We start from the raw sequence: 23,691 nt of genomic DNA, 5'->3' as shown, positions 1-23,691 counted from the left end.
CTGCGTTTTTATTTCTTTTACATCTTTATATTTTAACTTTCATCTTGATCATCAACCTCATATATATGTGCTTGTAGTTCTATACATGATTAATGTGTTGTGATCAGACATAAATTATGCTAGGTATAGCTAGTTAGTAGTTTCTTGCTTGGTTTTTGGCTTTCTCTCGCATCCAACACCATGAACCCTATAAGGTAAGGATCTCTTCTTAATACACCATTTTCTTCCTCTCCACATCTACTTAAGTAAATTGGAAAAAGAAAGAACATGCAATCTGAAAGTGAAGTCCGTATTATCTATACGCCTTTGTGGTATTAATTCTTCCTTTTCATTTTTCCAGATTTTCAAATGACTTTTTTGAGGTGAAGCAGTAACAGTTTTATATGTATAATTTCACATGTACGCTTCGCATATTCAAGTTAGATTTTACGGTAATATCATACACAAAGTAAAAAATTAAAAAACTATCACCAGTACTAGACAGTATTACAAGAAATTTCTTCTTAATAATTGGTTGGAAAAGAATTATAAACATGTAACTAATTTGAAGTATGAACATGGGGTCCCATTGCTTTTAAACAAATCACGCATGATTTGTTGTCAGATCAGATATTATCATATCGGTATTAAGGTTAATCATGATTTGTTGTCGTTAATTCTTTTAGTCACGGTTAACTTCGATAGTCATAGTCTAATTACTTTCTGCACCATTGTCCGTTGAGTGGTTCAATGGTGATTAGACTATGAATTGTGGTCTGTCGATTTACTATTGGTTTTGAGAGAATTTCAGCATTAAATAATTAAGTATTTGTATTCGCTTCCGCGCTCGTCGAAATCTTTTTATCCGATTTCTCGCATAATCCCAGGCTCCAAAACGTGCTCCAATATCTTCAATCACATTCAGTTTTTCATTTTTACTCTATCCATATTATGAAATTAACTAATCAATTACATGAAATCACTCATTTGAAAATAAGAAATACATATAATTAAGATAATTCAAAGAAAACAAATTGGAAAGCTCAAGTTCTTTTTTTGTCACATACTAAGGCACCATTGTGAAATTTTGCATGAAATAATTAGCTTTTAATATAAGCGGTATGACATTTTCAGAAATGAACTGAACAAATTTTCCTTACAAAAGGGAACTTTATATCTTTCTTATGTCTCTTTTGGGGGTGAAAGACTGAATATAGAAATTAAGGATAAATTGTAGATGTGAGATTAGTTAAGTTTGTTTTTTCTTTCTAAATGCTAGGCTTAGCCAAGTTGGCTAGACTAAGTGTACTCCCCTCTAGATCTGAGTTTGAATTCTTCTCTTGTAGTTTGGATAAATTTAATATAAAATATTACTTGTAAATAAAAAATATTACTTGTAAGGATTAATCGGAATTGTTAATTAATTAAAGTTATTCTTGATTGATGCTTGTGCGAATTACTTTTGATATCAAATATATATAAGTGGAGATTGTACCAGGTGACAACCTTTATAATTATTCTGGTTAGTAATAGAAAATCGCTTTTATTCTTAGTACAAAAATTCATATTCGTTTGTTTGTGTTTGTGTGATTCAACATCTTGAGAGAGATACCCCATATTAATTAAGCTGCACAAGAAGAAGCTAGCCTGAAATTTCAAGTATGGCGTTGAAGAGAAATATGAGTTTGCTTTTACCTTGATTTCCTACACCAAACCTCTGATTTATTTTTTTTATTATTATTTCTTTTTTCAATTCATGATATTTCTATCTCCAAAAAGATTTTGAAGATATTTGAGAGAGTGTGTGTCATTTTCTTTCATTGGACTGATAAGACGTGGTTAAGTATATTCCATCACCTTGAGTTCGCACAAATTGACAATAGAGGCTACCTTACAAATGGCTTTTCTTTTGTGCTGACTATATACGGGACCATTCTTGCAAAATCATCTACAGGAATCATTATCTTAAAACCACACAAATTAAATACCCCTTCATTACATACCTCTCTAAGGAAAGAGTACAAAACAACTTTATTAAATTTCGCATCATTGCTGCTTAATTTGGTGTAGATCATTACGATCATGAAAATGCGCTATTATCTTCTTTGATCCCATTGTGGAAGATGCTTTCGCAAACCCTAGAAACCCACCACACATCTCGTCCCATATATTACAATGTTACATTTTCCTAATTGAAATTATTTTCTTTCAAGATTTCGTAATGAAACATTAACATCTTTCGCTAGAATATTAAATAACCAATCAGATGCACTATTTGGATTAACAAACCAAACCATCAAGTGAACCGCTCTCTATTACATTAACAAGGAGCAGAGGAATTCTCAACTGACTCCATATGTTTGGCTGTCTAAACTACATTGAAGACAATGCCATCAATAGTTTTCATTTCCCAGTTCTTCCCGGAGCATCCTGTCTCATATGCTTTCTCAAACATATATACTTATTTGACAATTTTTTTATTTTTTATATACAAGCTAATAGCGGAGAGGAGAATTGACCTAACAATGACCTCTCGTGCAAAGTTAAATATTCTTGTGTAACATTCTTATGTGCAAATATTTACAATCTTGGCCTTGGAAAATGTTCATAAGAAAAGAGAGCAGACACTTTTTCTTCATCATGCTTTAAAAAGAAAGCAGATCTAGAATTTAAAAGCTGTATGATTAAAATTAATTATTGGCCTTCATTTTCAAGACTTTTTCATGATAGAAGACAACAAACAAAATTAAGTTGAATAAATCAATCAGATAGACAGAGAGAAAACCAGTTTGGCTGAATTTATGTGTGGGGCAGTTCTTGATTGATCTCACATTATCTAAGCCTCTATCTACCAAAAAGAAGATCCTGCCGATGCTAAAAGTTAGGTTGCAGCCTGAGTTTATTTGTTTTGGCTGGTAGAGTGAGTTTTGATGATAACCGAATGACCTAATTCGAATGGTTTTTTATTTTGAGGATTGCAACTTAGCAATTCTATTACCGTGAAGAGTAATAATGTCAGACTGTAAAAGAAAATGGCTTTTCACTATTAATAAAATTAATGTAAATTACATTTTAGCGTCTCAATTTTAGGTCACATAATTAATAAATCCATACATCATTTGTTGAACATTGCAATACTATACATCAACTTACTAATTCGTTGCGATGCCAGATCTCCTTCTCCATGTCCATCAATTTGTGTATTAATTGTTGACACGTCAAGCGCGGGGCCACTCTCTCGCCCAATTGGAACACTGAGCTCAAAACAGTCATGGAATTAGGGTTTGTGAGTGAAAGAATTGCAGAAAGCAAAGAGTTGTAGAGATAAAAGAATAGCAGTTGAAGGTTTCTTTTTCTCATTAAAAGGTAATGAAACAGTACATTTTACTATTTATAGTAGTTACAATATCATCCTTATCTGATAACTACCAAGCTTACAAAGTAAGCAACCTCTTATACTAATGACGCTTGGCACTATCTCTATCGTACACTTGGCAATTTTGATATAAGCCTCTGTTATTACCCCCTTCAAGCTTAACCTGGATCAGCAAGGTTAAGATTGATACAATGTTGTATGAAAACTGGGCTGTTAAGACCCTTGGTGAGAACATCAGCAACCTGTGCCTTAGTAGACACATAGTGAACCAAAATATGTCCTTATAGAACTTTCTCTCGAACGAAATAGAAATCGGTATCAAGATGTTTGATACAAGAAGAAAAATAGGATTAGTACTAAGAGCCAATGCAAAAACATTATCACAATTCAAACTAGGAGGTGAAGGAACAAAGACATGAAGATCTCTGAGCACATTGCAAATCCAACAAACATCAGTTGCACAATGAGCAAGAGCTTTATACTCAGCTTCAGTAGAGCTATAAGATATGGAAGATTGTTTCTTTGATTGCCAAGAGATAGGATTGCACCCAGATAAACTACATAACTAGTTATAGATCGCCTTGTATTGATATCGGCGGCCCAATCAGCATCAATATGTAGAAATGTTGGTATCAGATGAAGCATGATAGGTTAATCCACAGTTGACAGTACCTTAAAGATATCACAAAATTGTTTTAACTAATAAAATATGAGTTTCAATAGGATTTTGCATATATTGACACACAATATTGACAAAATAAGATATATTAGGACGTGTAAATACCAAGTACTATAAAGCACCCACAATGCTTATGTAAAATGTAGGATCTTCAAGAGGAGTACCTTCTGCAAAAAGTAATTGAGTGTGAGGTTTGGATGGAGTAGAGGTAGCTTTACAATGTTCCATCCCAGCCTTTTTTATTAGGTCGTTGATGCATTTGGACTGATGAACAAATAGATCACCATTATCTTTATACTGAATTTGAAGACCAAGAAAGTAAGTCAGTTGTCCCATATCCTTTAATTCAAACAATTCTGCAAGTTTATCAACAACTTGTTGCACTTGAGCAGTGTCAGAACCTGTAAGAAGTCATCAACATAAAGAAGAAGAATCACCACAATGGTTTCATCAGACTTGACAAACAACCTAGTGTCTAATTGAGCAAAAACATATCCCAGAATTGGTAAAACTTATGTGAATTTGCAGTGTCAAGCCTGAGGAGCTTGCTTTAAACCATATAAAGATTTAATCAACTTGCAAACATAAGTAGGATTATAAGAATCAACAAAGCCCTGAGGCTGATGCATGTAAACTTTTTCTTGTAAATCACCATGCAAAAATGCTTTTTTAATGTCCAATTGTCTAAGTTGCCAACGATTACTAGTAGCTAAAGCAAGAACAAGTCTCACAGTAGAGTGTCGAACAACCAAGCTAAAAGTCTCAGAGTAGTCAATGCCATGCTCTTGAGTAAAGCCTTGAGCTGCAAGTCTAGATTTATATCAAGCTACACTACCATTTGGATTTTTTTAAGTTTATAAACCCATTTGCAACCCACAACAGACCTATAAGAAGGAGAATGAACCAAATCCCAAGTGCCTTGAGACTTCAAAGCATCAAACTCTTCCTGCATGGCCTTTTGCCAATGAATATTGGAAGATGCACTTCTAAAGTTCTTAAGTTCATCTAAATCAAAGACTTGTGCCAACAAAGAATACCCAGAAAAGCAATAAGATTCAAGTTCAATGTGCAAAGATTGCAACTTAGGCAAAGAAGCAAGATAAGCAGTATAGTCTTTCCTTGTAATTGCGCCAGTTTGTAACCTTGTTTGAATAACAGTTCTAGATATATCAGAATTAGAAACCTCATTTTCAGAAGATGATGAACAGGAGGAAAAAGGAAGGACTACCTGAATTGGTGCAAAATTGTGGACAGGTAACAGGGAAAAATGATCCTGAGGAGTAGCCACATCATGAGTTGAAGAGGACAATGTTTCAGATTCCTGACTAGGAAGAGCAAAATTTGAACTAGGAATTGATGCTAACATAGAGGTACTTTGAGAAGTGGAGCTTCAATCCTCATAAGTGATTTGAATGGCCGAAATTGGGATAATAACTATAATTGGATAAGCAACCTGAGTAATAGACTGTAAAGGAAGCTTAGATTGTTGTAATTGCCTTGTTAATTTTGCTGGAAAAATGGTCTCATCATGGAGAACATGTCTAGTAATCAACAATTTCTGAGCTTGAAAGTGGTAACAAATAACACCTTTGTATCCAACTGAATAACCAAGAAATACACACAGTGTGGACTTGGATTACAGCTTATTCTTGTTTTATGCTCGCAGTACCAAAAATTCTCAAATGATACAACTCAGGTGGCTTCTTGTATAATGCCAAAAACGAAGAATTCATATGCAAAGATTTGCAAGACATTCTATTTATAAGATAAACTGCATGCACACAAGCATGAAACCAAAACTCTTGAGAAATACTTGTTGAAGAAAGTAAGGTGATGGCTGTCTCAATAATATATCTGTGTCTTCTTTCCACAAAACCATTATGTTGAGGTGTATAGGGACAAGAGACTATGTGGAACATCTCATTTGAATCCAAAAAAGCCTTAAATTGCTTACTAATGAATTCACCACCCCCATCAGATTGAAAGCATTTGACACGAATAGCAAATTTTATTAAAATAAAATTGTAAAAATTCACAAACACTGAAAACACATCTGATTTATTTCAAAGAGGAAAAATCTATACAAATCTTGTATTGTCATCCACGAAGGTTACATAATATTGATATCCTTCAATGGACATAGTTGGAGAATGACCTCAAATGTCAGAATGGATTTTCTCAAAAAGAAACAAACTCTTATTAGATTCAGCAGGAAATGGCAACCTAGACATTTTACCACAAATACAATCTGAACACACATGATATACATCATCTACTACATATGAAATCTTAGACCTATCCAACATAAAGGACAAGACTTCATTGGTAGGATGACCCAACCTCTGATGCCAAAGTGAAGACTTGATCCGTTATCCCAGATAAGCAGAAGTTACAAAAGATTGTGAAGGAAAATGCATTAACTTGACATCAGGAATTTGAAACAACTCATGTGGCCTACTCTTGCCTTTGTAAAGGATTTCCTTGGTCACCTTGTCCTACACATAAAACCAAACATCATCACAAATAAACCAACATTTATTATCCTTGCACAACTGCTTAACAGAAAGCAAATCTTCAGTTATTTGTGGAACACGAAGAACATTAGACAATTTAAGTATACGAGAATGAGGTCATATGATAAGAGGTCCCTGTATCAACAATCTAAACATCATGAAGATTAACTTGTTGGGTAGTCATGGCACTAAGAGATAAAGATGGCTGAAATGATGCTAGAAAACCATTGGAAGAAGACGGCTGATATGAATAATCTTCCTGAACTTGAAGAGAAGGTGGTGGAGGAGCTTCTTGATATGCAAAGTTACTGTGATGATAGCATTCCATGGCTATATGCCCACATTTGCCATAGATTTAACATCCGGACAAGTTAGAATTGGAATTGGAACTTCGATAAAACAATTTGAAGCTGTATGGCCTCTACGCTGACAAATTTGACATTCAGGTTGCATATTGAACCTTGAATCAATATTCCCAGACCATTGTTGTCTAAACCCAGAATTAGAATTCCTACCCCTGTTGCATGACTTAAATCCACCTATTTGCTGACCATCATTATTAATTCTTTGATTATAAAATGGTTGAGGGCCATTGTTGAAACTAGGAGGAGTGCTACTAGTATAACCATAACCAAAACCATATGGAAGTGGAGGTGATGGTTGTGTTTGCTGGAACATAGCAGGTGGTGCTGGAGGAGGTTGAAAATGCTGAGATGGAACTTGACTAAGCTTAAATGATGATGTTGAAGTAGTACTTGAGTTACCGTGCCAACAATAACTGAAGAAATACCATAATTGAAATTAGACTGAGAAGAAGAACCAGCTTGTCCTCCTTGAGAAGATGACGAACCTTGCAAATACATAACAGCCATGGAATGAGATTGAGTATTTTCCATATTGTCAATATCTTTCTCTGTATTCAGAAGTCGAACCCTGAATTCTTTAAGAGAAATATATGTTTCTCGAGCCAAAATTACAGTCCATATGATTGCATATTCTCTAGGTAAACCTGCTAGAGCTGCAATTATCATATCATTATCAGACACTACCTCTCCAGCAGTAATAAGCTGATCTCTTATGAATTTGAGCCGAGATAAAAACTTGTCAATTGAATCTGTGCCCTTTTGAAGAGTCTGAAACTCAGTTTTAAGCATATTAATTATGGACTTGGAAACAACAGTAAATATATCTTGAAAGATAGACCAGGCTTCATATGCTGTCTTAAAACCAAGAACATGATCAATTGCATCACCAGTTAATGTGGCAATCAAGAAACTAAGAAGTGTCATATCAATTCATACCCATTCCTGACATGCAACAGTAAGTTCTTTTGTCACTCATGTTTCAATGTTAAGAATGAACTTGAGAGGACAAACAGAGGTACCATCAAAATGATCAAACAATTGATAACCCCTGAGAGCTGACCGAAATTGGTATGCTCATTTAGAATAATTGGCATCACCAAGTTTAATGGTTATCATTCCCAAAACACCTTTATTCTTGAACTGAGAAGTAGCCATCTTATCCAACGTAAAGAAAATTCAATCTATGAATGAATCTTGCTATCAAACAATCAATACCATATGGCATCGGCCTTTTCAACAAATCGTGGCATTGGCCTTCAATTTTATCCCAGAAAAAAATAAGAAAAGAAAAAGAAAAGAAAGATTCGATCACATATACAGCTCGGCCTTCAATTATATCACAAAATTCAATACGCAAGCACTAGTATAGCATCGGCCTTCAAGCAAATCATACAATTGTACAAACTAGGGCAGAAAAACTGAAGAACACAACTGAATTAAAGAACCTAAAAACTACATATCTGAACCACCACCATTGAAAAACTTTGAACACGAAGCAACCAAGAATCCTCAAAAAACACTTCATCAAGAAAATAGAAAAGCAAGAACACTGAATCGAAGAAAATTATGACCCCGCCGCCAAAAAATTACAGAAATCGCTCCGATCAAGAAATCCAAGAAATCTCGAAAGAAATAAAATTGAAAGATCATACCAAAGCACGAAAAAAGTGCTCTAATCAAGAACCCAGCAATTCCACAGTTGAATCGCCTGCTCTGGATACCATTAAAATAGTCATGGAATTAAGGTTTGTGAGTGAAAGAATTGCAGAAAGCAGAGAGTTGCAGAGATAAAAGAATAGCATCTGAAGGTTCCCATTTCTCATTAAAAGGTAATGAAATAGTACATTTTACTATCTATACTAGTAACAATATCATCCTTATCTGATAACTACCAAGCTTACAAAGTAAGCAACCTCTTATACTAATGACCATTGGCACTATCTCGATCGTACACTTAGCAATTCTGTTATAAGCCTCTGTTATTATGATGCCAAGACTAACAAATAAAATTAAACAAAAAGATACACGGGGCGATTATGCCAAGACCCACAAAGATAAAACAATTAACAAAAATGATAAAGGACAAGACGGAAAGTCATGTGCATGGGCAGAGGCTATAAAATTTGGAATCGTAAACCACCAGTATTGAGCATAAATCTCTACCCCAAATAAAGTTAAAGCATTTGCAACCTGATTTCCTTCTCTATAAATATATGTACACATAAATCGCATATGACAAAGTCGCCAGAGACAATTCTTTAAATCCACCATCAGAAACCAAGAGACTGCATTAGGAGCCTTAAACCAACATGGAGACTGTTTCAATCCATGAATGTTTTTCAACCATGAATGTTTTTCAATCTCTGACCCAAGCTATATGTACAACCTCAATGAAAGTAAGAACTTTTGCATCAACTGAATTTGCAAATGTTGCATTTGATGCAAAAGCGCCAAGCACCAAGCACCCCACCCTCCGATGAGAGAAAAAATCCCCCAAATCTAGCACATTCGTTGGCACAAAACCTATCGATATAATCTTGAGCCACTCAGTCATCGACAATCTCTAAATGCCTGGAATAAAGGATGGAGTCATAATAGAAAACAGTGAGATACTTAATATTAAGAAAATAGGCAACACTAAAGAGGATAAGCTACCATTCGAAGAACACACTAGAGCTAAGTCAAGAAATTGAACCACTAGTCAACACCTAACATAACCAGGGAAGCATAATTGCCCCTCAAACCGAATTTGATTACCAAGAAACCAAATGCCCCATACAAAAGTACAAGTTATCATAATCCAAAATTTTCAAGTAAAGCCATAAAAAGTTGTAAGAAAAGTTTTTGAAAAAAGTTGTAACGCTGATTGTACCACTAGATAGAGGTCACGAAAAAGCTCCAACAACCAAGACCAAAGAACCACAATCCCAGAACATTCTAAAAAGATATGAGAGATGGACTCAACAACTGAATACAAAATGAACAACAAGAAATCTTCGAAACTCCCATATGTTGGAGAATCATATCAGTGAGGAGACAACCTTGTAAGACTTTCCAAACATTTAGCTTTTTCCTTGGTTGTATTCAATGAGACCAAATGGTTTTCCCCAAGGCACTTGGATTTCAAAGTTAAGTAAGTCAGAATAAGCCTCTTCAGCTATAAGAATACTAGACAAAGAGCTAAACCAACATAAAGATCCTAAAGATGCCTTGAACGGAAAACAAATAGATGTAATTAAAGCAACTACTACAAGAAAAATAGTAATGAAATCCAGTGGCATTCTCTATGAGAATCGCATAAATGGTCTCTCACTGGGCTTTGATTGTATGAGCAAAAGCATTAATGATGTCAATATAGGAAATCAAAGTCCCGCCCAACCAATTATCAGACCAAAAAGAAACTTAAGAAACATCGCCACAATCCAAGTCAAATGTGAAGAAATAATAAGGAGAACCTTTTAACACAAAAGGAACCAAAACTCTATTCATGAAGCGAGAACACATAAAAATAACCACTAAAGAGAAATAATTCACCGTATCCCAACGATGCTTTAGCAATAAGCAATTTAGAACCGCCAAATTCTTTAACCGTAAGCCACCAAGATGTTTTGGGTGTCAACTAATATGCCAGGAAATTAGAGGAGTATCACGAGAGTCCGGATACCTGACCAAAAAAAAATCCTTATCCAACATTGGACTTGATTTAAAAGAAGACAAGGCCAAGCGTACATTTGAAAACTATAAATCAAAATGCTTTAGATGACAGACATGATAAGCTGTAAACGACTTGTTTGAGAAAGCATAAGACCTTCTAAACCGAGAGTTTACATTTTACTTTATTCGCAATGTCCTGAAAGTAACTCCGCATAAGCCGGCCTTGGAAGACTGGAACACCCAAATATTTGGAGGGGAAAGAACCCACTTCAATGCCAAGAAGATTCTTGATAGATCTCTGCCTTGATTTACCCAAGAACACCAAAAATTTGTTTTGTTGACTACATGGCCTGAGTTAAACCCATATTCCATAATTAATCTCATAAGGTGTATAAGATTTGCACGGATACCATGCAAAAATGTCAAATATTTGGACCAACTATGCTCCAACACGCAGCATAAAATAGCCATTGAAACCATCAAGGCCTGGAGAACTAGAAGGATCCAAACTTTCAATTGTTGTGTACACCTCATTTGGAGTAGCCGTTCTAAAGAAAGACATATTCTCTTCATTAGTTATCAAATTAGGAATTACTCTTTCAACTATCCCAGTATTCTGTATCGTCGTCTGAGGATAACAAAGTCTTGTAGTGTGTCACAATGTGATCTTATATGGAGACAGGATCATGCAATAGTTGGAAACCAACACGAATTGATGTCAAAGATTGATGAAGCTTTTTGAATTTCACTGTAGAGTGAAAAAAATTTGTATTCTTATCCCCAGAGATAACCAAAAAATTCAAGATATATCCTTCAAAACAATTCTTGTAACCTAAGAGCCTTATGTACATGCCCTTGGGATTGCGTTTCTTTGCAGATCTTTCATCAGATAGGCCAAGGGAAGCAATTTCCTCACGTATTACGTTCAAATCATGCAAAGAACTATCCACAACAGAGTTGACATCTCCAAAAGAAGACGAATTCCATACTCGAAGCTTACCTTTAAGAACTCGTAACTTAGCTGCTAGGGATGACATTGGATCGCCCAGAAAGTGGAGCACAGCCCATGTGTTCGAAACAAAATGAATAAGCTTTGAGCTTTCTAACCACATTCTCTGAAATCGAAAAGGAACTCTTAGCACCATAGATACCCGGCTTAAAGACCAAAGAAGTGGGCAATGATTTGAACATATACGAGATAAATACTGCATTCGAAAAAAACCTATGAATTAACCCAATAAAAATTACCAACACATCTATCCAAATGCATTCAACATTCCGTCATTGGTCTTTTGTTGGAAAGTGAAAGGGAGACCCTTCGTTGGAAAGTGAAGCAAACCACATGCAGTAAACATAGCTTGAAATTCCGAACAAGAAATATGACTAGGGAGAAAACCTCACCTATTTTCATGGGCACCCAAAACACGATTAAAATCTCCAAGTGCAATCCAGATAGTGACCGTGAGAAGAGGAGATCGATGGCCCTGAGTTCCTCCCCTAAAACTCGTCCGTCAGAATAAGTGGTCCTGGCATACACAAGAAAAAACACAAAAATCAGAATCTAAGGCATAAGAGAGAGTCAGATGTTGTGAAGAAGTCGAAATAACCTGCATAGACAAGTCTAAACACACAAAAGTCAAAGATTGGGCCCCAAGGGACCTTGATTATTAGCAGCCGCAGAGACTAAACGCAAAGAATGCCAAAAGAAATAATGATAAATAGCTGACAAAGCAATAAAAGGTTCTGAAATAAACACCACCGACGCATGATACCCACCAGTTTCGTTAATACCCGATGAGTGGAAGCATTTCCTAAACCCCGAGCATTTCAATATATAATTTTCATTTATGTTTCTTGCTTATCACTTGCTTCCTGGTGGTGGCTGCTACAGACTTAGTTGATTTTTTTATTTTTTTTTATAGATCTCTGCAATAAATTCTTAACTTTGGACGCTTTGAAACCAAAATGAAACCCTCTTCATCCGCAGAATAATCTGAGTTAACAGGGGATCCCCCGAAGACATGAACTTTGATAGAATATTAAGGTTTGTGGACGTAGTGGTTCTATCCACTACGTAAACATAGGGTATCTTTTGTAAGCAGGTTAACTGCATGGTTCAATAAATCCTAGTTTTTAGGAATCAGTTGTTGTTGTTTACTTAGAGACTTAGTCATTTACCACGTTTAGGATTATGTTTAACGTGGGCTGCAGTTTTTCCGTTCCATTTGTTTGTAAGGCTTATTTATAGCCAGTTTCTTGTTAGTTGTTTAATAAGACAATCCTTCCAGTTCGCAGAGATCTTTTTCAGCATATACTTAGGTTTAACATTTGGTATCAGAGCCCCACCCTGGGGCTCTTGATCGAAGCTTGAGAGATCGTAATCTTTTGAGTGTAGAAGTACGTGAACATGGCAGGAGAAGGAAGTGGTTTTGTGCAAGCATCCATCCCGAAACTGGAAGGGCATTACGATCATTGGGCAATGCTTATGGAAAATTTCCTACGTTCAAAGGAATATTGGAGTCTTGTGGAGCATGGAATCCCTGCAGTAGCAGAAGGAGGTTCACTCTCAGAAGGGCAACGAAAAGTGTTCGAGGAGCACAAGTTGAAAGATTTAAAGGCTAAGAACTATCTGTTTCAAGCAATCGACCGAGCTGTTTTGGAAACAATCCTGAACAAGGACACGGCTAAAGAGATTTGGGATTCGTTGAAGCAGAAGTATCAAGGAACTGCTCGAGTCAAACGAGCACAGTTGCAGGCTCTTCGAAAGGAGTTTGAGATGCTACACATGAAGACAGGAGAGACTGTGAACGAATTCTTTGGTCGAACGTTAACCATAGCCAACAAAAGAAGGATCAATGGTGACAAACTGACGGATGTAGAAGTCATTGAGAAGATTTTGAGATCGATGACTCCTAAGTATGACTATGTGGTTTGTTCAATTGAGGAATCCAAAGACTTGGACATTCTTTCAATTGACGAACTGCAAAGTAGTTTGTTGGTTCATGAGCAGCGGATGATTGGACATGTTGTGGAAGAACAAGCTCTAAAGGTGGTTCACGAAGAGAACTATGGTGGAAGAGGCCGTGGTCGCGGAGGCTATCGTGGAAGAGGTAGAGGAAGGGGCAGACAGATGTTTGACAAGTCAACAATTGAATGCTATAACTGTCATGAGCTAGGGCATTTTCAGTATGAATGCCCCAAGAGAGACAAGGAAGGAAAAGTCAACTATGCAGAAGCAAGTGAAGAGATGTTGCTCATGGCATACGTGGATACTCAGGAGATCAAAGAGGACATCTGGTTTCTGGATTCTGGTTGCAGTAACCATATGTGTGGAAAGAGAGCATTGTTCTCGAACTTTGATGGAAGTTTCAGAGAAACGGTGAAACTGGGAAACAATACTAGCATGGCTGTGATGGGGAAAGGGAATATTCGACTTCAAGTGCATGGAATAATTCAGGTGATCACGGGAGTGTTTTACGTACCTGCCTTAAAGAATAATCTCCTGAGTATTGGTCAGCTTCAGGAGAGAGGTCTTGCTATTCTCATTAAATAAGGAAGGTGCAAGATCTACCATCCTGAACGAGGACTGATCATAGAGACGGTCATGGCTGCAAATCGCATGTTCATCCTTATTGCTCAGCATCATTTCAATGAACAGGCATGTTTCACAGCCATTACAGATGATCTAGTTCAGTTGTGGCACTGTCGATATGGGCACTTGAGTCTTGGCGGATTAAAGACGCTACAACAGAAGCAAATGGTGAGCGGACTACCAGAAATAAGGGACTCCTCAAGAGTGTGTGAGAATTGTCTGATAGGCAAGCAATCAAGAGATCCTTTTCCAAAGCACAGTACGTGGAGGGCTGATCAAATCTTAGAACTTGTTCATGCAGACATATGTGGCCCGATACAACCTACATCTAACAGCAAGAAGAGGTATCTACTCACATTTATTGATGATTTTAGTCGTAAGACTTGGATCTATTTTCTAATTGAGAAGTCAGAAGCTTTTAAAACCTTTAAAGCATTCAAAAGCCTTGTGGAGAAAGAAACAGGTGCAAGTATCAAAAGTCTACGCACGGATCGTGGAGGGGAATTCACATCTCATGAGTTTGCTGAATTCTGTGTTGAGAATGGGATTCAACGTCAACTCACAGCAGCCTACACCCCGCAGCAGAATGGAGTGGCTGAACGCAAGAATAGGACCATCATGAACATGGTTCGAAGTCTATTGATTGAGAAGAAGATGCCAAAGACCTTTTGGCCAGAGGCAGCAAACTGGACCGTGCATGTGCTCAACAGAAGTCTCACGTTTGCAGTCAAAAATAAAACTCCCGAGGAGGCATGGAGTGGGACGATACCATCAGTAAGTTACTTCAGGATTTTTGGATGTATTTCATATGTACATGTTCCAGATAATAAGAGGACTAAGCTGGATGACAAAAGTCTGAAGTGCGTGCTGCTTGGAGTCAGCGAAGGGACGAAGGCTTATCGACTTTTTGATCCAGTCTCGCAGAAAATCATAATTAGTCGTGATGTTCGTTTTGATGAGAACAATAGCTGGGATTGGGAGGAACATTATTCTGAAGCTGTCTTAGCAGTGTTGGAGTGGGATGACGATGAAGATGAACCAACTGAAGATAATGATGTTGATAGTCAGGGAGAAGATGGCAATGATTCTGGTGAGAATGACAATAACACAGGCAGCAACAGTGACTCGGATCAAGTCTCGGAAGTAAATGCATCCAGTCCAGAGGAAGGCAGAACTAGGGCTCCGCCAATATGGATGAGAGATTACGTAACAGGAGAAGGATTATCTGAAGAAGAGGACATGGTGCATCTGGCATTTTTAGCTGACAGTGATCCACTTCACTACAATGAAGCTGTGACAAGTTCGAAATGGAGGAAAGCTATGGATGTTGAAATTGCAGCCATTGAAAGGAATAACACCTGGGAATTAACGGATTTACCTAAAGGGGGAAAGAAGATTGGAGTCAAGTGGGTTTACAAAACGAAGCTTAATGAGAATGGAGAGGTGGATAAGTACAAAGCTCGGCTGGTGGCTAAGGGGTATGCTCAGGAATATGGGATCGACTATGCTGAAGTATTCGCTCCTGTGGCCAGGTTGGAAACTGTTCGGATCGTGATTGCACTTGCTGCGCAAAAGGACTGGACAATTCATCAATTGGACGTGAAAAGCGCTTTTCTACATGGGGAGGTTAATGAAGAAGTATTTGTAGAACAACCACCTGGGTATGTACTGAAGGATAAAGAGCATAAAGTTTACAAACTAAGAAAAGCTTTATATGGACTTAAACAAGCCCCTCGTGCTTGGTATAGTCGTATAGAAGTTTATTTCTTGAAGGAAGGGTTTGTGAAATGTCCATATGAGCACACCTTGTTTATCAAAACTGGCGATGGAGGTAAAATTCTTGTTGTTTGTCTATATGTTGACGATCTCATTTATACTGGCAATGATGAATACATGTTCACTGAGTTTAAGCAGTCAATGATGAATGAGTTTGAAATGACTGATCTTGGCAAGATGAGATACTTTCTTGGAATCGAAGTTTTGCAGCGGAAAGAAGGAATATTTATATGTCAAAAGAAGTATGCACAGGATGTGTTGAAAAGGTTCAATATGGAGAATTGCAACTCAGTACAGAATCCTATTGTTCCAGGTACCAAGTTGACAAAGGATGACACGGGTGAAAAGGTCAACAGCACTGTCTACAAACAAATTGTGGGGAGTCTCATGTATCTTACAGCCACTCGGCCTGACACTATGTTTGTGGTAAGTTTAATTAGCAGATTTATGGAGTGTCCAACAGAAATGCATTTGGCAGCAGCAAAAAGGGTTCTGAGGTATTTGAAAGGCACGATTGGTCTCGGGATTCAATACAGCAAGGGAGGACATGCTGAGCTCAGAGGTTTTTCAGATAGTGATTATGCAGGCGACTTAGATGACAGAAAGAGCACATCGGGGTATCTGTTTATGTTGAGTGCAGGAGCTGTGTGTTGGGCTTCGAAGAAGCAACCTATAGTTACATTATCAACAACTGAAGCTGAGTTTATAGCAGCAGCTTCATGTGCGTGTCAAGCAATCTGGTTGAGAAGGATAATGCAAGAACTATGTCAAGTCCAGCGAGGTCCTACAACAATTTATTGTGACAATAGCTCAGCAATAAAGCTCTCTAGGAATCCTGTCATGCACGGTCGAAGCAAACACATAGATGTGCGCTTCCATTTTCTTCGTGAATTGACTAAAGATGAAACTGTGCAGCTGGTCCATTGCACCACTCAGGAGCAAATAGCAAATATATTCACTAAGCCTTTAAAGACTGATGCCTTTCTGAAGATGCGTGGGCTTATGGGGATGCGTTTGGAACCAGGTGTAAACTGATTGCACTGCAATTAGTTTAAGGGAGGATGATAGAATATTAAGGTTTGTGGACGTAGTGGTTCTATCCACTACGTAAACATAGGGTATCTTTTGTAAGCAGGTTAACTGCATGGTTCAATAAATCCTAGTTTTTAGGAATCAGTTGTTGTTGTTTACTTAGAGACTTAGTCATTTACCACGTTTAGGATTATGTTTAACGTGGGCTGCAGTTTTTCCGTTCCATTTGTTTGTAAGGCTTATTTATAGCCAGTTTCTTGTTAGTTGTTTAATAAGACAATCCTTCCAGTTCGCAGAGATCTTTTTCAGCATATACTTAGGTTTAACAAACTTGAGGATCGAAAGGAATAATCTGCTTCCGAGCCTCCTCTATAGCATTCGTGATAATTTGTTTTTGAGCCAGCAACAATTTACCAACTTTATCATGTAATGGAAAAGAATCACCCTCAATCTGATTGTTGTGCTTCAAAGAAGAGTCATCTAACGCTATTTTTCCTGTATTAATCTTTTCCACCGTATTCACCACCGGTTTTTTAGGATTTACTCGTTGGCGGCGAGAAGTTTGTGATTTGTACCGCCCATGCTTTTTGGGTTTCTCAGATTTAGATAGCAGCATTTGAATTGTTTTCTATAACGCCAAATCCTTTTGGGTAAATTACACAAAATTACCTCAATTATGTGTCGCATTACAATCTCATACATCATGTTTTAAATATTGCAATGTCATACCTTAATTTATGAATTCGTTGCAATGTCATACCTCCGTTAATTAATTTGTCAAATTGACCGTTAAGTGATGACGTGACAAATGCAGAGCCCATATTTCGCTAACGTGGCAGCCAACTCATGTCAATGGTCAAACAACTAATAAAAATATTTAATTATTAAAATTATTTTAATTCATCTATAATATTATTTTTTTTAAATAAAAAACCCAGCCCCACGGCCCTCAAGGCCTCACCCCTCCCATCTCATTCCTTCCTCAGAACCCAGAACCACCATCCCACCCTGCTCTCTCTCGCCATGCCTGAACCCAGAACCACCATCCCACCCCTCTCTTTCTCCCTTTCACGCTACAACAGCGACCTCGTCGGCTCCGCCATCGTCAGCAAGCTCCAAACTCTAGGCTTCACGAATCTTATCCTCCGCACGCACTCCGATCTCAACCTCACCCGCGAAGCCAACGTCGATTCCTTCTTAGCCCTCACCACCACCAATGTCGACGGCATTCACGCCAATAACACGGATGCGGCGGATTTCATCACCGTCAATCTCTAGATCTAAACCAACGTCATTGACAGCGGCTACCGACTTAAAGTCAAGAAGCTCCTGTTCCTTGGCTCCTCCTGCATTTACCCCAAATTTAGCTAGCAGCCTCCATTCTTGCTTGTTTGCTTAATTTGGTTTCTTTTTCTTTCTCTGATGTAAGTTACATGGCCCTTCTTTGATTTTCTTGGCTGAATTTGGTTTGGCCTTTTATATTAGCACCCCACAAAATGTTGAACGTACCTCATATTAAATTTTAATACTAAATGATTTATGCATCCTACTATGCAATGACAATTTTGACCATATTATGTTTTTTAAAAAAAAAAATTCTAAATACACCACAAATCACTTTTATTCTTTATCTTCATCAACTATCAAAATTCCTCCCACTCTTCATTTTTTTTAAGGAATTTTCACAAAAGGGCTTGGGCTAAGTTTATTTTAACCAAAAATCATGCTATAACTTTATTTAATGAAAAAGAATTAAATTTTAATGAAAAACCCATAAATTTTAATAAAATGACAAAAAACTTAAATTTTAATGAAAAAGACACAATTTATAAAAAATAAATAAAAATTACGCGCGAGACTTGTACACTGTTTATGAAAATGAACACTATTTATGAAACTGAACACTATTTATGAAATTGAACGGTACTATACTATTTATTGGTCCAATTTCATAAATAGAGCCTAGTTTTTTGTCCACTTTTATAAATAGTGTCTAGTTCTTGGTCATATTTCATAAATAGTGCCTAGTTATTGGATCCACTTTCATAAATAATGTATAGTAATTGATATAGTTTTATAAATAGTGTCTCTTTCTTGGTCCGGTTTTATAAATACTGTCTAGTTATTGGTCCACTTTCATAAATAACGCCTAATTCGTGGTCATGTTTCATGAATATGGTCTAGTTCTTACTCCAGTTTCATAAATAGTGTATATTCCAGTTTCATAAATAGTTTCCACCTATTGGTTTAGTTTTAGAAATAATCCCTAATTCTTATTTTCGTTTCATAAATAGTATCTACTTATTGGTCAAGTTTTATAAATAGTATCTAATTCTTGATTCAGTTTCATAAGGTTTGAAACTTATGTTGTTTATCCCCATTTTGTACTTGACCATCTCCTACGTTATCCCACTTTGTCACTCTTGTCAATTATGTCGTTTACACCATGTGACGGTATTTTTTTATGCGAATACTCTTACAACTAATTCATTGTTTCAGTGACACAATCGATGGTATAGATAATTGTTTGTTAAATAGTTATCACATAGTGTCACTGATTGCAAGAAGAATCCCTTCTCTAATACAAATAACATATTTTATGGCACAAATATGCCATCAATTAACGTTCCGTCTTAATAAAATAAAGATATGTGAATAAAAATATACACATATATTTATCTTTTTGTCGTAAAACATCAGCTTAATGACGTATTCGTACTGTGTACACATAAATTTCTCCTCTTAACATGTAGATGTCCAATGCATAAAAAATCATAGCCAAAAATTGAAGCACCAAAACGAAAAACAAACAAAATTTTGTCTGCCATATAAGAAAAAACAAAGGCAATTTGCTGATGTGGTGTCTTCCTAGTTGGTTAAGAGTAGTTGGACCCACCATGACGTACCAAGTGGAAGTTGTTTGATGGAGTTTTGGGGGGTGTTCGTGGAAGTTGCCTGATGGAGTTTTTTGGGTGGTGGGGGCAGTGGTTGAGTAGGGCTGGCAATTTCTGATACGACCCGATAACACGACACGACACGAAATTAATAGGTGTTCAGGTCGACACGATAATGAATCGGGTCGTTATCGAGTAACCCGATAAGCACCTGTTAAGATAACGGGTTGATTTGGGTATACACGTTGGTAACACGATACACGATAAGCAGAATATTATTTTTATAATCTTAAAAAAATACTGTAATAATTATATACATTAATTTAACAATTTTATACCCTTAAAAACTATAATAAATAAAATATATATATATATATATATTAAATTAACTATAAAGTCTATAATAATTATAATAATTATAAATACTATAATAATTATACCCCAAAATATTAACTATCTATAATAATTATATAATTATATATATATATATATATATATATATATATATTAAATTTTGAATTAAATTTTATAAAAACTATAATAATTATTAATTAATATGCATGATGCATGATGCATCCATTGATTTGATTCCATTCCATTCATGCCGTCCTTTTTGAAGAAAAATGGAGGGAAAATGAAAATATAAGAAAAGTTGAAAATGAAACAAAAAAGTGAGGGAATTAGGGAAAGATGCTAGATGGAAAAGTAAAAATTATAAGAAAAGTTGAAAAGAAAACAAAAAAGAGAGGGAAAATTGAAAATTAATAGAAGTGGTGAAATTTTTTTTTTTTTTTTTTAAGTTATTAACTTTTTATCACACATATGACATATCTCACTATTTTTATAATGACACACGTGATGTACTACTCTGTGTACCAGTCAATTATACGTACAAAATAAATAAATTTAAATCTACTTAATAAATAAATATATATATATGTATATATATATGTGTATTTGATGGGATACGAATTCTCCGAAACTAATTTGATGGGATACGAATTCTCCGAAACTAATTTGAACAATCTCAACCGTCACACTTGTTTGTATATGCTTTGAGATCACATCAACAAAAAATCGCAAAAAACAAACATTCAGAGATCAAGTAACGGGACAAAGCTTTTCCACGGTTATAAACGAAAAATCACGATTTAACGGTTATTTTAATTTCGATTTTGATGATTTTTTATAGCTACACTCATTGACCCTATATGAATACAATGAATGAATTCGATCTTCAATTTAAAATATTTACACAAGTGGATACTACAAAATCTTATGTTATACTTGATGAAAGTATAAATAAACTCTAAATGTTAGTTAATCTATTGTTTTTATGGGATACGAATTCTCTTAAACTAATTTCAACGATCCCAACCGTCAAACTTGTTTGTATATACTTTGAGATCACATCAGCAAAAAATCACAAAAAATAAACATTCAGAGATCAAGTAACGGGACGAGACAAAGCTTTTCGACGGTTATAAACGAAAAATCACGATCTAACGGTTATTTTAACTCCGATTTTGATGATTTTTAACAGCTACACTCCTTGACCCTATATGAATACAATGAATGAATTCGATCTTCAATTTAAAATATTTACACAAGTGGATACCACAAAATCTTATGTTATACTTAATGAAAGTATAAATAAACTCTAAGTGTTAGTCAATCTATCGTTTTGATGGGATACGAATTCTCCAAAACTAATTTCAACGATCCAAACCGTCAAACTTGTTTGTATATGCTTGGAGATCACATCAGCAAAAAATCAAAAAAAACAAACATTCAGAGATCAAGTAACGAGACAAAGCTTTTCGACGCTTATAAACAAAAAATCACGATTTAACGGTTATTTTAACTCTGATTTTGATGATGTTTTACAGTTACACTCCTTAACCCTATATGAATACAATGAATGAATTCGATCTTCAATTTAAAATACTTACACAAGTGGATACCCCAAAATCTTATGTTATACTTAATGAAAGTATAAATAAACTCTTAAGTGTTAGTTAATCTATCGTTTTGATGGGATACGAATTCTCCAAAACTAATTTCAACGATCCAAACCGTCAAACTTGTTTGTATATGCTTGGAGATCACATTAACAAAAAATCACAAAAAACAAACATTCAGAGATCAAGTAACGGGACAAAGCTTTTCGACGGTTATATACGAAAAATCACGATTTAACGGTTATTTTAACTCCGATTTTGATGATTTTTTACAGGTACACTCCTTGACCCTATATGAATGCAATGAATGAATTCGATCTTCAATTTAAAAAATTTACACAAGTGGATACCCCAAAATCTTATGTTATACTTAATGAAAGTGTAAATAAACTCTAAGTGTTAGTCAATCTATCGTTTTGTTGGGATACGAATTCTCCAAAACTAATTTCAACGATCCAAACTGTCAAACTTGTTTGTATATGCTTGGAGATCACATCAACAAAAAATCACAAAAAACAAACATTCAGAGATCAAGTAACGGGACAAAGCTTTTCGACGGTTATAAACGAAAAATCACGATTTAACGGTTATTTTAACTCCGATTTTGATGATTTTTTATAGCTACACTCCTTGACCCTATATGAATACAATGAATGAATTCGATCTTCAATTTAAAATATTTACACAAGTGGATACCACAAAATCTTATGTTATACCTAATGAAAGTATAAATAAACTCTTAAGTGTTAGTCAATCTATCGTTTTGATGGGATACAAATTCTCCAAAACTAATTTCAACGATCCAAACCGTCAAACTTGTTTGTATATGCTTGGAGATCACATCAACAAAAAATCACAAAAAACAAACATTCAAAGATCAAGTAACGGGACAAAGCTTTTCGACGGTTATAAACGAAAAATCACGATTTAACGGTTATTTTAACTCCGATTTTGATGATTTTTTACAGGTACACTCCTTGACCCTATATGAATACAATGAATGAATTCGATCTTCAATTTAAAATATTTACACAAGTGGATACCACAAAATCTTATGTTATACTTAATGAAAGTATAAATAAACTCCAAGTGTTAGTCAATCTATCGTTTTGTTGGGATATGAATTCTCCAAAACTAATTTCAACGATCCAAACCGTCAAACTTATTTGTATATGCTTGGAGATCACATCAACAAAAAATCACAAAAAACAAACATTTAGAGATCAAGTAACGAGACAAAGCTTTTCGACGGTTAAAAACAAAAAATCACGATTTAACGGTTCTTTTAACTCTGATTTTGATGATTTTTTACAGTTACACTCCTTGACCCTATATGAATACAATGAATGAATTCGATCTTCAATTTAAAATATTTACACAAGTGGATACCACAAAATCTTATGTTATACTTAATGAAAGTATAAATAAACTCTAAGTGTTAGTCAATCTATCGTTTTGATGGAATACGAATTCTCCAAAACTAATTTCAACGATCTAAATCGTCAAACTTGTTTGTATATGCTTGGAGATCACATCAGCAAAAAATCACAAAAAACAAACATTCAGATATCAAGTAACGGGACAAAGCTTTTCGACGGTTATAAATGAAAAATCACGATTTAACGGTTATTTTAACTCCGATTTTGATGATTTTTTACATCTACACTCCTTGACCCTATATGAATACAATGAATAAATTCGATCTTCAGTTGAAAATATTTACACAAGTGGATACCATAAAATCTTATGTTATATTTAATGAAAGTATAAATAAACTCTAAGTGTTAGTCAATCTATCGTTTTGTTGGGATACGAATTCTCCAAAACTAATTTCAACGATCTAAACCGTCAAACTTGTTTGTATATGCTT

General features: G+C 35.6%; 2 long non-coding RNA genes across 5 annotated transcripts; both read right to left on the bottom strand.

The window, feature by feature from the left end:
• Positions 1 to 3,312: 3,312 nt before the first annotated feature.
• LOC148693205 (uncharacterized) lies at positions 3,313 to 4,500 on the bottom strand. Its single transcript, XR_015953510.1, has 2 exons — positions 4,199 to 4,500; positions 3,313 to 4,027 (listed from the first exon to the last, which is right to left on the bottom strand). It is a non-coding gene; the product is annotated as an uncharacterized LOC148693205 (long non-coding RNA).
• A 1,571-nt stretch (positions 4,501 to 6,071) lies between these two features.
• LOC148693204 (uncharacterized) lies at positions 6,072 to 12,589 on the bottom strand. Of its 4 annotated transcripts, none has more exons than XR_015953508.1 (4): positions 12,343 to 12,589; positions 11,968 to 12,092; positions 11,567 to 11,681; positions 6,072 to 9,483 (listed from the first exon to the last, which is right to left on the bottom strand). It is a non-coding gene; the product is annotated as an uncharacterized LOC148693204 (long non-coding RNA). The 4 variants fall into 4 exon arrangements; XR_015953509.1 differs by lacking the exon at positions 12,343 to 12,589 and adding an exon at positions 12,174 to 12,336; XR_015953507.1 differs by lacking the exon at positions 12,343 to 12,589 and adding an exon at positions 10,447 to 10,576 and having other exon boundaries at positions 11,968 to 12,161.
• Between the last annotated feature and the right edge of the window lie 11,102 nt (positions 12,590 to 23,691).

Source organism: Pyrus communis, chromosome 11, assembly GCF_041283825.1.
Source record: "Pyrus communis isolate YQ-2024b chromosome 11, ASM4128382v1, whole genome shotgun sequence".
Taxonomy (NCBI): Eukaryota; Viridiplantae; Streptophyta; class Magnoliopsida; order Rosales; family Rosaceae; genus Pyrus; species Pyrus communis.
The sequence above is the reverse complement of the archived record's forward strand: the minus strand, read 5'-3'. Positions and strand labels throughout refer to the sequence as shown.